Raw genomic sequence first — 11,360 nt, forward strand, 5'->3', positions numbered from 1 at the left:
TTATTTCACCATAAGATCATATCAAAGAACTCCCACATCTATAGAAAATAAATCCAACATCAACATGGATGTCATCAAATGCAATGAGGTAGTAAACAAAGGTACGAAGAAGATGAGTCCCGTCCTAGGAGTTGGAATAACCAAGGATGGAGTCAAGGCATTAGGATGCACATCACCTTTCCTTTCAACACAACTCGTTTTCACACAAAATGAATTTTTAACGTAAACTTGGTCATCATCCTAGCAAAAACGATAGAAAGAAAAGAGTAAAGGACAACATTCTCATCAAAATAACCCTAAAACATGAGTTTACAATTAGATGAGAATTGATATTTGAAGCACATTATATCTTTTCTCTTCAAGAAAATTCCCTCAAGAATTGTATTCATCAATTGAATCATGCATAGACAAATTAGAGAATCTATGTGAAACCAATTCACTCCAAGCCAAAGGGAATACCTAAGCAGTTGAGTGACTTTTTTTCATGGCACGTAAAATGTTCCCAAGAGTACTTCCTATTACTTCAACTTTTCCAACCACACAAGTATGACAAGTATTAGGAAACCAATATTTTACATCATGTACACACCAAGGACTCTTCCCTAAGAAACAAATAGATTATGCATTAAGATTGTAAGTCCGACACAATTCAAGAACCAAAGGCAAGAACCACCAAGAGCTCGCGAAGACACTAATACTCTCATGGTGTTACATGATTTTAATCAATTTCAAGGGTTTATTCAATATAAGGAAAATATCATCATATCTCCAAGGATCACTAGGAATAGGAGGGGGTAGGTACATAACTTTGAAGCAATGCCTTGAATTTTTTTTCTGTGCTCCATAGATGCTTTACAAGAACCTTCCCTTCCATGAATCAAATTGGACCAATAGAATTGATAATTTTTCATCTTTGTAGGAATTACCTTGGTAGTTAAGTCCTTATTTTTATCCATGGGGTTAGCTGCTTAGCTTCTTGAAATAAAGTATCCATTGACCCATAGGAGATTGATTAGGTTCCTTTTTTGAGTCAAGTTTTCATTAACCTTGGAGTTCTTGAATAAGAACTCATCTAGGCCTTCAAACTTATGCTCATGAGAGACCTTTTTTGAGACCTTCTTTGGAAGCGTCATCTCATGAACCTATAAGAGAGAAGTATTAGTATTATGAAAAATGCTAGTTCCATTGTTAGCATGTAACAAAGACTTAGGTTTGACAAGTCCCACAACTAAGTATTTCTTGTCTCCCTCATTAAATTCAACCCTTTTCTCAACATTCTCATACAATTCTCATTCTTGATCCAAGTTCATCTCCCCCTTCTTAACTTCCTCTTTCCTTTGATCTTCAACTTGATTAGGTTGACCTTGATTTAGTAGAGTTTAGGGTAGTTTAGGGAAGGTATTTTAATCATGTCCACTCAAGGAAACTTGAAAGTTTGGTGGATCAGAAAGGGTAGATTTAGGGAAGTTTAGATGACCTATCATGTTATCTATCCCTCCATACATACTAGACATACTTCCTTCAAGAGATCCTAATCGGATATCCATAGCATTAAGCTTCGCCATAGTGGAAGCTAATATAGCATTTGTGGTGTTACTATCCATGGTGAGTGATTTCTCGTCTTATTGAGCCATTGCACCTATTGAGAAATAGTAAGCAAAAAACAAAACAACAAACAAGTTTAAGGTTAGAAAATAAACCTCACAAGCTCTCAAAGATCATACATTTGGTTGTTCACTCAATTGGCGTCGCAAGCTTTGTTAGATCATTTATACTCCAATGAGAATGCTTGCTACCAAATATGGCTTGAGGTCGATATAGATTATCCTTTGAAATGACTCAAAGAAAAAAATGTATGGACTTGATTCAAGAACTACCAACGAATTCAAAAGAAACAGCTTGAAAAAAAGTAGGACAACAAAATAAAAAGGACTCAAGAACTAATCAATCAGCTTACTTGATGAATTACTAGTTAATGAGTGGTTTAAGAATCAAAGAAGATATTTAAGAATCAAGAAATTCGAATTAAGAATCAACCCATCAGAAATGAAGTTTTTAAAGTGTTCAGGTGTGTTTTGGAACTTGAATTAATGTTGGAGAAGTGTTGGTATGTGTTTGAGGTGCGTTGGGTCTAATTTGTGTTCAATTTGAGGTGTTCTGTGTTGAGGATACATTGGGAGAGTTGCTATAGCATTTGGGGTGAAGCTTGGATGTAGCTTCTGTCTTTGTTCATTGTTTTGTGGTACGTCTGACATATTGGAGCAGACCAAATGCACCTTGGGTGCAGCTGCAAGGAAGGTCACCCGTCTCTCTCTCTTGAAATGTCCTTTTTTCCCTCTAAATGATCCCCCATTGTACTCTCTTTTGGTATATCCATTAGAATCTTCTTTAAAGCTTTAGGAAAAACACTTTATCCATACTTTCCTTCCTTGTTTTTTGATTAAACACCCTCATTTGATGAATCTTTCAACTTGAATATTTGAATTCCTCCAAGAAAACTAACTTCTTCTCCAAAGCTCGGAATGAGTTGAAAATTTGAACTTGAGCACTTTTAAATTTTCTAAACTCATTCCCAACATCATTTCGACCCTTTTCACATTTTTCAAGTTCAAGCTCGTAACAATGGTATGCCACTTAATTTGACTCCGTTTAAGCTTAAATTTGAATCCTAGACTCCAATAGTGTTAGAGAACACAAATATAACACCAGAAACACAAGAAAAAGACAAAATCAAAAACACAAAATTTGACCTAGGGTAAAAATGTAAATAGTAACTTTTTTTGGGATTTTCTATGTTGACACTTTTTTTCATTGATTTTCAAGATATAAAACCCAATATTAACTTTGTGGGAACAAAATAAAGCTCAGATCTGATGCCAAATAATATACAAGCAAAAATATATAATCCAAAACTAAACTAAGATACAAATACAAAAGATAAAGGGATAGACAGAAAGAAAGAAATAGATAGACACAATGAATGAATAAATAAAAAACTAAGGGTGTATCAAACCCCTAACCCTCTATTCAATTTCAAACAAGACACCAATATCTTACATAGACCTCAAGGGAATTGGATTCTCGAGCAACCCACATTTCTAAATCATAAATCAATAAAAGTCATTCCATACTTGCCACAATCTAATCCAATCTTGCCGCACACTCTCAGTAGATTTTACATTTATAATTCATTAATAACCACTTACTAAATGTAAGAGAAGTCCTATTTTTAGTCTAGGCTAAATTATTACATCATAAGTCAAAAGTGACCCATTTAGGAAACACTAAACACAAAATCCCATTAAGCACATGCTTAAGCATTTGTAGAGTATATGGGGTGCACCACATGGGTTTAGTAATCTATTTTAACTGGCTCTAGCAAATCTACAATAGGTTGGGTTCACCTCCAAAGCGGATGGGGCATATGTACTCTACCGGGGGCCTTCTTGCCCCATTTTGCCTTCCTGTGGCATCTTTAAAATCCCTCATCCCTTCTCGATCATCATAACCATAAAATCAAAACTATTTATATTGCAACAAAGAGTCTTCAACTGCTTTTTGACCCATAAGCACCCTCTTAATGATCTGGAGGCTATTTGGATTATATCACCGATGGTCAATCCAAGCAGACTATTCAGGTACTTGTGGATATGCTATGAACCTATGTTATTGATTTTAGAGGCCAGTGGGATCAACACTAGGACTTGGTAGAGTTTTCATATAAGAAGAATTATCATTCGAGTATTGATATAGCGTCTTTTGAGGCTTTGTATGGTAGGAGGTGTTGTTCTTTAGTACGATGGCTTGAGACTTTCAAGGTGAGGCCCCGTGGTATCGATTTGCTTCCGGACTTGTTGGATAGATTCAGGGTAATTCAGGATAGGCTGAGAGAACCCAAAGTATGTAGAAGGCCTATGCAGATCCTAGTTTTGTGACTTGAAGTTTGGAGTTAGTGACCGTGTATCGCCTATAAAGGGTGTGATGAGATTCGGAAGGAAGGGTAAGCTCAGTCCTGAATATATCTGGAGATAGCTAATGAGTTTACTTTACCTCTGGATTTTGATGTTGTTCATCCAATTTTCTATGTCTCTATGTTGTGGAGGTATATTATTGATCTATCTCATGTGCTTATATGTGACTAAGTCTATTTAGATGAGCATTTGACCTTTGTAGAGGAGACTGTTCTCATTTTGGAAAGTGATGTGAGGTAGCTATGGACTAGAGAGATTCTTATAGTTAAGGTTCAGTAGATGAACCACCCAATAGAGGAGGCTAGTTAGGATATCGAGATTTAGCTATGGGCCCAGTATCCTCACCTATTCGAGACTTTAGGTATTTCCTCATCTTTAAAGTTCAAGGATGAAAATTTTTTAGTAGTGGATGTTATAATGAACCTTTAGTTTCTCTTCCATATTTCATTGGTTTTCACCTTTAAAGCTTTCCCATAGCTAACCTAAGTCATTTATGACTTTCTGGAACTGATAGTTCAGTTATCAGGCAGTTTGTTTGGTTTTTAGAGTCAACTCCCTGCTTAGAAGTCTTCACTGCTTCCAAATGGCCACTGGGTAAAAAATTTAGCAAAACAATCTCGGATGCAAATTTTGACTATGCCAGTAGCTCTAGAATATCAATTTTAAGCTAGTAGACCTTTCTACCTGATCCTTATGAACCTAATATCATTTTGACCAATTGGTCGAAAAGATGGAAAATATAAAGTTTTGTGTGGGACTCATATTTGGTCGAAATGACCTCGAATGGAAATTCTGACTTTGTCAGTGCATCCAGAACGTTGAATTTAGTGTGGTTATATTGTTTATTTACCAATATTGTATTTTGAATGAATACCAATGCATTATTGTAAACTTGTAAAAATTCCAAGTTTCTGGTACAATGGCCATCGTGCAAGGATCATCATGATCGCGCTATGGAGATTGCAGCAAGACCTATTGAGATTGCATATGGCATATTTTAGGCACCTTTATCTCTTCCTAGAGATGAGGAAACCCTAGAATAGTTGGATAAACTCAAATTGAGTCTTGGGAGTGTCTTGGGAGCTTAGTTAACATATATTTTCATGCTTAACAACGGATTTGAGGTATGAATTTTTCCATTTCATTCTTGAATTTCATGAATTCTTGACCAAAACCATAAATAAATTTAGGTCTTGATTTAGCACCAAATAATCATGATTTTCACCTATTTGTTGAGGATTATGATTCCTTGATAGTGTATGAACATTGGATTGACATCGAAAATGTGCTTTTCGTAAGTGGGATCCACTTAGGATTTTTGGTGTCATTTTTGGACTCGAAGAACAATGGTGCAATATGAGTATTGATATTCTCGTTATAATGTGTAGATTGTATTTTTGATAGATTGGCACCTTGAAGAATATCTCGAAAGGAAAAGTTAATATTTAGCAGTTCATGAGCTTTTTTTGGATAGAAGGTAGGTTAGGATTGTTCCTTGTTAAATTGAGATTTGTTATAGTATAATTATGATATCTTATTATATTGGGTTGGGTTTTGGATGTTGGAATGTTGAATGGTAAGACTTGAGTTTAGTCGAATCACTTAGGACACTTAAATCATAGATTAGATTTCTTTGCTTGTAGGCTTGAAGTTAGCATGAGGATTCTCTAGTTACTTTTGTTAGATTGGAGTGACCTTGTCACTCATATTATGGATAATTCGGACCTTGTTTCTTATGTTAATAGAAGTGCTTTAGTTACTATGGTTGAGGTCCTTACAATAGGACTATTGAGGTCTTGTTATACATCTAGGGAGTTGACATAGATAGCTTAGCCTAGTACCAGGTAGAAATTGTGCTTAGAATTTATTTTTGAATTACAAAGGGGTTCTTAACCCACCTAATTTGTTCAGATATTCTTTTAGTTGTTACAATAAAATGTTGTTATAGAAAAGATGATAATATAATTTGAATGTTATAATGAAATATTTTTGTTTTAGAGAGTCTGATTGTATTGTATATTCATTTTTAATGCAATGGACTAAATGTCTGATTAAAAAATAATTTTATCTCTGCAACCTTTTTATAACAATGTTGTTTGTTCAGATTTTTTTGGTTTTTAGGTTATAGCAGATATTGTTAAAGAAGATAATAATATAACATGGATGTTATAATGAAATGATGTTGTTATAGAGAGATCTAACCATATGTAAATTCAATTTTTAATGCAATGAACCAAACGAATAAAAGATAGCTTTTGCATCATCTATCATTTGATTTTGATTTTATTTAGTGGGATCTTTTGACAAGTGGGAATAATGTGATTAAGTTAACTCAAGTACCAATAGGATCTTTTCTAGGAAATAGTTTTACAATCATTCAGGTAATTTCCATATTTATTTATTTATTTATAGTTTGCTATTTCCTTCTTAAATTATCAAGTAATAATGATATTTTTCAAGAATCAAATAAAATGACTTATGATTGGATTCTTCTTTTCTCATTGTCGCATTTAACTTATATATACTAACAACTTGACAATCTTTTTTTAAATAATCATGTTCCTTAGCCTATTATAGCCGGTTATAATCTGTCTTATTTTCTAGATTAATAATTCCATTTGCTTTTTTTTAAAGGTGATCTAATAACTATCTATAACTATTTTTTAAGAGGTCCAACTATGTGAATTTTCTTGTATATATATAAATATATATATTATAATGACTCGAGTCTATACCTAGACGTCACACTGTGCTTACAATCCCGGGGACCACAAGCTAACCCATGACCGGTACCTGTTGTGAGCACTGAATAATAATACTGATAACATATGTGGAAATATAAATGAAATACCGTAACGTTATCAAGATACTAAAATAATACTAAATACTGATAGTAATACTGAAAAACTGAATATCTGTCTGAAATAGTCTAGTCTGAAAGCCTCTAATTGTCTGAATAGGGAGTTAATGGGACAAGTCCCCAACTAACTCCGACTACTGAACATACTGAAATGCTAAAATAATAACTCTATCCTCAAAATATAAGGACTCACTACTATAACTGTTGTTGATAACCTGAGCTGCTAAGTACGGTCAGGAGCCCGTGCGTCTGAACCTATGATATATGACATCATATCACAAAAGAAAGAGTATGCATCAGTACTTTGAATGTACTGGTATGCTAAGTGAGGTAGGCTGATATACATGGGTTCATGTGAATGAAATGATAATTGACTGAATGAACATCATGAAATAACGGAATGAGAGTACATGAATAACTGAAACTACTGTAAATGTTCATGATGAAATACTGTAGATATACATATATATACTATATCTAAGATCATACTCAATCTGAATACTGAATAACTGAGTAACTGATTGATCATATTACTGATAACTATATTATTGATAACTGGGTAACTATTTCTGATAGTCCTAATTTTGTAGAATTGAACTGAGCTCTATACTGAGCGTGAAACTGAAAGCATAACTATGGGAGTGTTCATATAACCAATATACCCCGATTATAAACTGAGTTGGGGTCCAACCTATGACCCCAGTTGGAAGGGTGTTAGCACCATGCCATAGGCACTAACAATGGCTATGTAGATCCACTAAAGAATTACCCTCATCTGGCAGGTGAGATATATGTTACCCTCAACTGGTAGGTGAACACTTTATCAACCCTCAACTGGCAGGTTGATATATTTAACCTACATTGGCTACATAGTTCTGGAACTAAGGGACTGCTACTAAAGGTCACACCCTCAACTAGCAGGTGAGCCCCCATCCCTAGGTTCGCTTGATACTGAATCCTACTCCCAACTGAATAGATACTGAACTGATCACTAGACTGTACTAGGATTGACTGAACTATTACTGATTGTGTTGACTGACTGAACTGGACTGAGTTCACTGAGTTTTGTAGCTGACTAAGTACTACTGTTCATGATGTTACCGAGACTATTCTGTAGCTACTGCAATTCTAGGTTAACAACTAGATTTTTGGGTATTGAATACCCCCAGGACTCGATAGCATCTATAGCAAAACATGCCAAAATCTTGAAAGCATTACATTAATTACTTAAAAACCATGCATTCATTTAGACATTTTGTCAAACATGTAAGAGGCATGAACTTGTACATGAATGGGACCACATGATAACATGTCATAAATTCACTACTCAATTTACATAGGCATTCTATCAAACACTTGGGGAGCAGAACTAATGCAAATAGAAATCATCAAGATATAAATGTCATGGCTAAAACATTCAACTTGCAAATTCAAGGGTTTAACCTGAGGATCACATAATTCTACATACTTGCTAATTAATTCACTTGAAACTTGTATGAATCTTGATTTGAAAATCATACAACAAGACATACATGAAAACAATCTAATTCAAACATATAAATCATGAAATCAATAAACTTGTAGTTTTAAAAAGGGTTCTTGAACTCCAAGGGTGAAAGGAAACCCAATGATAAACACCTAACATACCTTGATTGTTGATATCTTGAAAATGGTGATGAATTCTTGGGACTTGAATCTTGAGATTGGTGATCTAGGGTTTGTTCTTGAGGGTATTTTAAGAATAAAGAATTATTTTTTCTCTTTAAGATATCAAATTTCCTATTAAGGCTGAATAATGTAAGGGGAAAATGACCTATTTGCCCCTAAAAACTCGGATAAAAAAATGTTGGATAGGGTCCCTATTGCATCACAACCCCTGCTTGGGTAGAACGAGCCCCACGATGCGACCCCTAATTAGGTATAGCGGCCCTCATGTTGCAACCCTGAGCCTGGGTCAATTAGCCCTCGCGGCGCGGCCCTATCGTGACCCCTTGTTGTTTTGGACATCCAAACTCACCCTTATGCTAGTCCAAAAAATCCAAAACTCGCTAAAGATGACCTACATGTGACCCTGATCATGAATCAACTTGAAAATCGACATACTAAGGTTGAAAAGGTCAAAAATAATATCCTCCAATTTTGAAGGCTAAAATGATTCTAAGTCTTTACACTTAGCTTAACTTTCTATGTCTGGGACCTCTTTTGACATGCTGTTAGGACTAAAATGACTAGAAATTTTTAGGATCTTACATATATATATGTGTGTGTGTATGTATATATGTATATATATGCGATAAGCAACAAGCTTTTTACTGTTTAGCGATAGAAAATATCCGTTACAAATTCAGTAATTCGTATTCATTTTAGTACTTATACTTATATTTCTTAAATTGTTGTAATGCCTATATGCAATCCTATGCACCAACGAAGAGCAACATGTTAATAATTCAAGAGTCCAGTATTGATGAAATGGGAGTATTTATAATCTATGCACCTATAGATTTACCACCAGTCACTTCAATTATCAATGGAGGTGATGCCACAAAAGTTTCCATTTTTCCCTCAGGTCAGGTCAGTAGAACACCCTTAATCAAAAAATAAGTCAAAATTAATTTCCATACATATATACTAATCTTGAATACCCTTGATAAAATTTCTGGCTTTTTCACTGCCTCGGGTATCACCATAACTCCCAACGTTCAACTTGTATCGAACAGGAAAAATACTGAAAATGCATAAGATGGTTTAATTTTGACAGTGGCTTTTCAAATATTAATTTCTGGCAATAATTATCTGATGTCTCAGCAAAAACATATGGATGTAGTGGCTTCTATTCATGGCCTTTTGAGCTCCAAAGTTTTAAAAATTAAAGTAGCATTGGGTTGCTCTGATTAAATATTATGGTGGTTTAGTTTCATGTTGTTTGTTTGTTTGTTTGTTATTGTAGATTTTAAGACTTTAGACAAATTATGGTTTTGAAGGATGATGTGTTCCCTTCTTTGTGACTTATGAAAATCTCAATAGTGTGATATTAGTATTATCTTTTATATTGAAAGACTATGTTTTGAGACTTCTCATTTGTTTGGTTCTTTAATTTTAGAATGTTTGTTTTTTTTTTTGGTCATTATTTTTGTCATTCGGCGTGTTACAATATTGAACTGAGGCTCTATCAGAGACAATCTCTCTACCTTTGAGGCAGTGGTGTAATCTACATATATATGTTGTTTTCGTCATGTTACAACATTATTTTTCTGAAATTGCAACTCAAAATAATGGAGTAGTATATATATAGTATCCATGTGTTCATAAACTTTTATGTTGTGAACACGGATAGCTCAGAGGCTGATCAAGTTGTTTGGTCTGGGGCTAAACCACGAAGAATCCCAAGAATTAGATAGTCCGATAATATATTTTCCTGGGATCGAGGTTGAATAGAGATAAAAGGGTTGTCATTTGCGGTCTTCGAATTGCATGCGTATTATAAAGCAAATTTTTTTTCGTTCTCGTCTTCTTTTAGAGTCTAAGCTTCTCAACCTACATTCATATTTATCCGTTGTAGACATTGAAATTTTTTGTACTCTACAAGAAGAATTCAATTTCTGTTAGAGTTCTTGGAGGCTACTTCCAATTTCTATTATAGTTCTTGGAGGCTACTCCTAAACCTAAACCTAACTTGATGGCTACTCTACTCTAAATACTAAATTACTAAACCTAAACCTAACTTCACACCTACTCTACTTTAAACCCTAAATTACTAAACTTAAACCTAGGTTGGTGGCAACTCTACTCTAAACCCTAAATTACATCTATATAAAAGGGCAAATATATTCTCCAATATCCCCACAAATTCATGGGATATTCATAAAGATATCAAATATATTAAAATAATAGGTTATTCAATATCCCATAAATTAATGGGGTATTCATAAAGAGATTAAACATCTCGAACATTCCATAAACTCTTGGGTATTCATAAAAAGATCAAATCTTCAATATCCCACAAACTAATGAGATATCCACCCTCTTTGAAATATATTGGAAGGAATAGATCATCAAGATCGAATTATTGTGTGATCGAAGTTAGTTTAGAAAGAACATATGCTACTTGATTTCCCTCTTTTTTACACTAGGTAACTCATATATATATTCTTGCCATATTTACTATTGGTTGTATTAATGAAATTTGAATAATGATTGTAATGTATACTGAGTTGTACAATGATTGTTGTTGGCAAGCATAGAAGTTCATCTTGTAAAGAAGAATCTTGAGGTGAGTTAAGACTTGGATTTACTGAAGTTCTTATCTCACGAAAGTCATGCTCGTTAGGCAATTTGATTAAGTATTTTTGAATGATTATATGAGTCTTGTAAATATGGTGACAAAATCAGTATGTCCATATGACAGAAATCGTTGCGGCGAAGACAGGTTTGTAGCTATGGATACATTTGGAGCACATCAACATCGACCTGGAGATGGAATCTTTAATCATAGTTAAGTTCCTGAAGAAGAATCAATACTCTGATAACAT

The sequence above is a fragment of the Capsicum annuum genome, chromosome 2 (assembly GCF_002878395.1).
Source record: "Capsicum annuum cultivar UCD-10X-F1 chromosome 2, UCD10Xv1.1, whole genome shotgun sequence".
NCBI classification, from domain to species: Eukaryota; Viridiplantae; Streptophyta; class Magnoliopsida; order Solanales; family Solanaceae; genus Capsicum; species Capsicum annuum.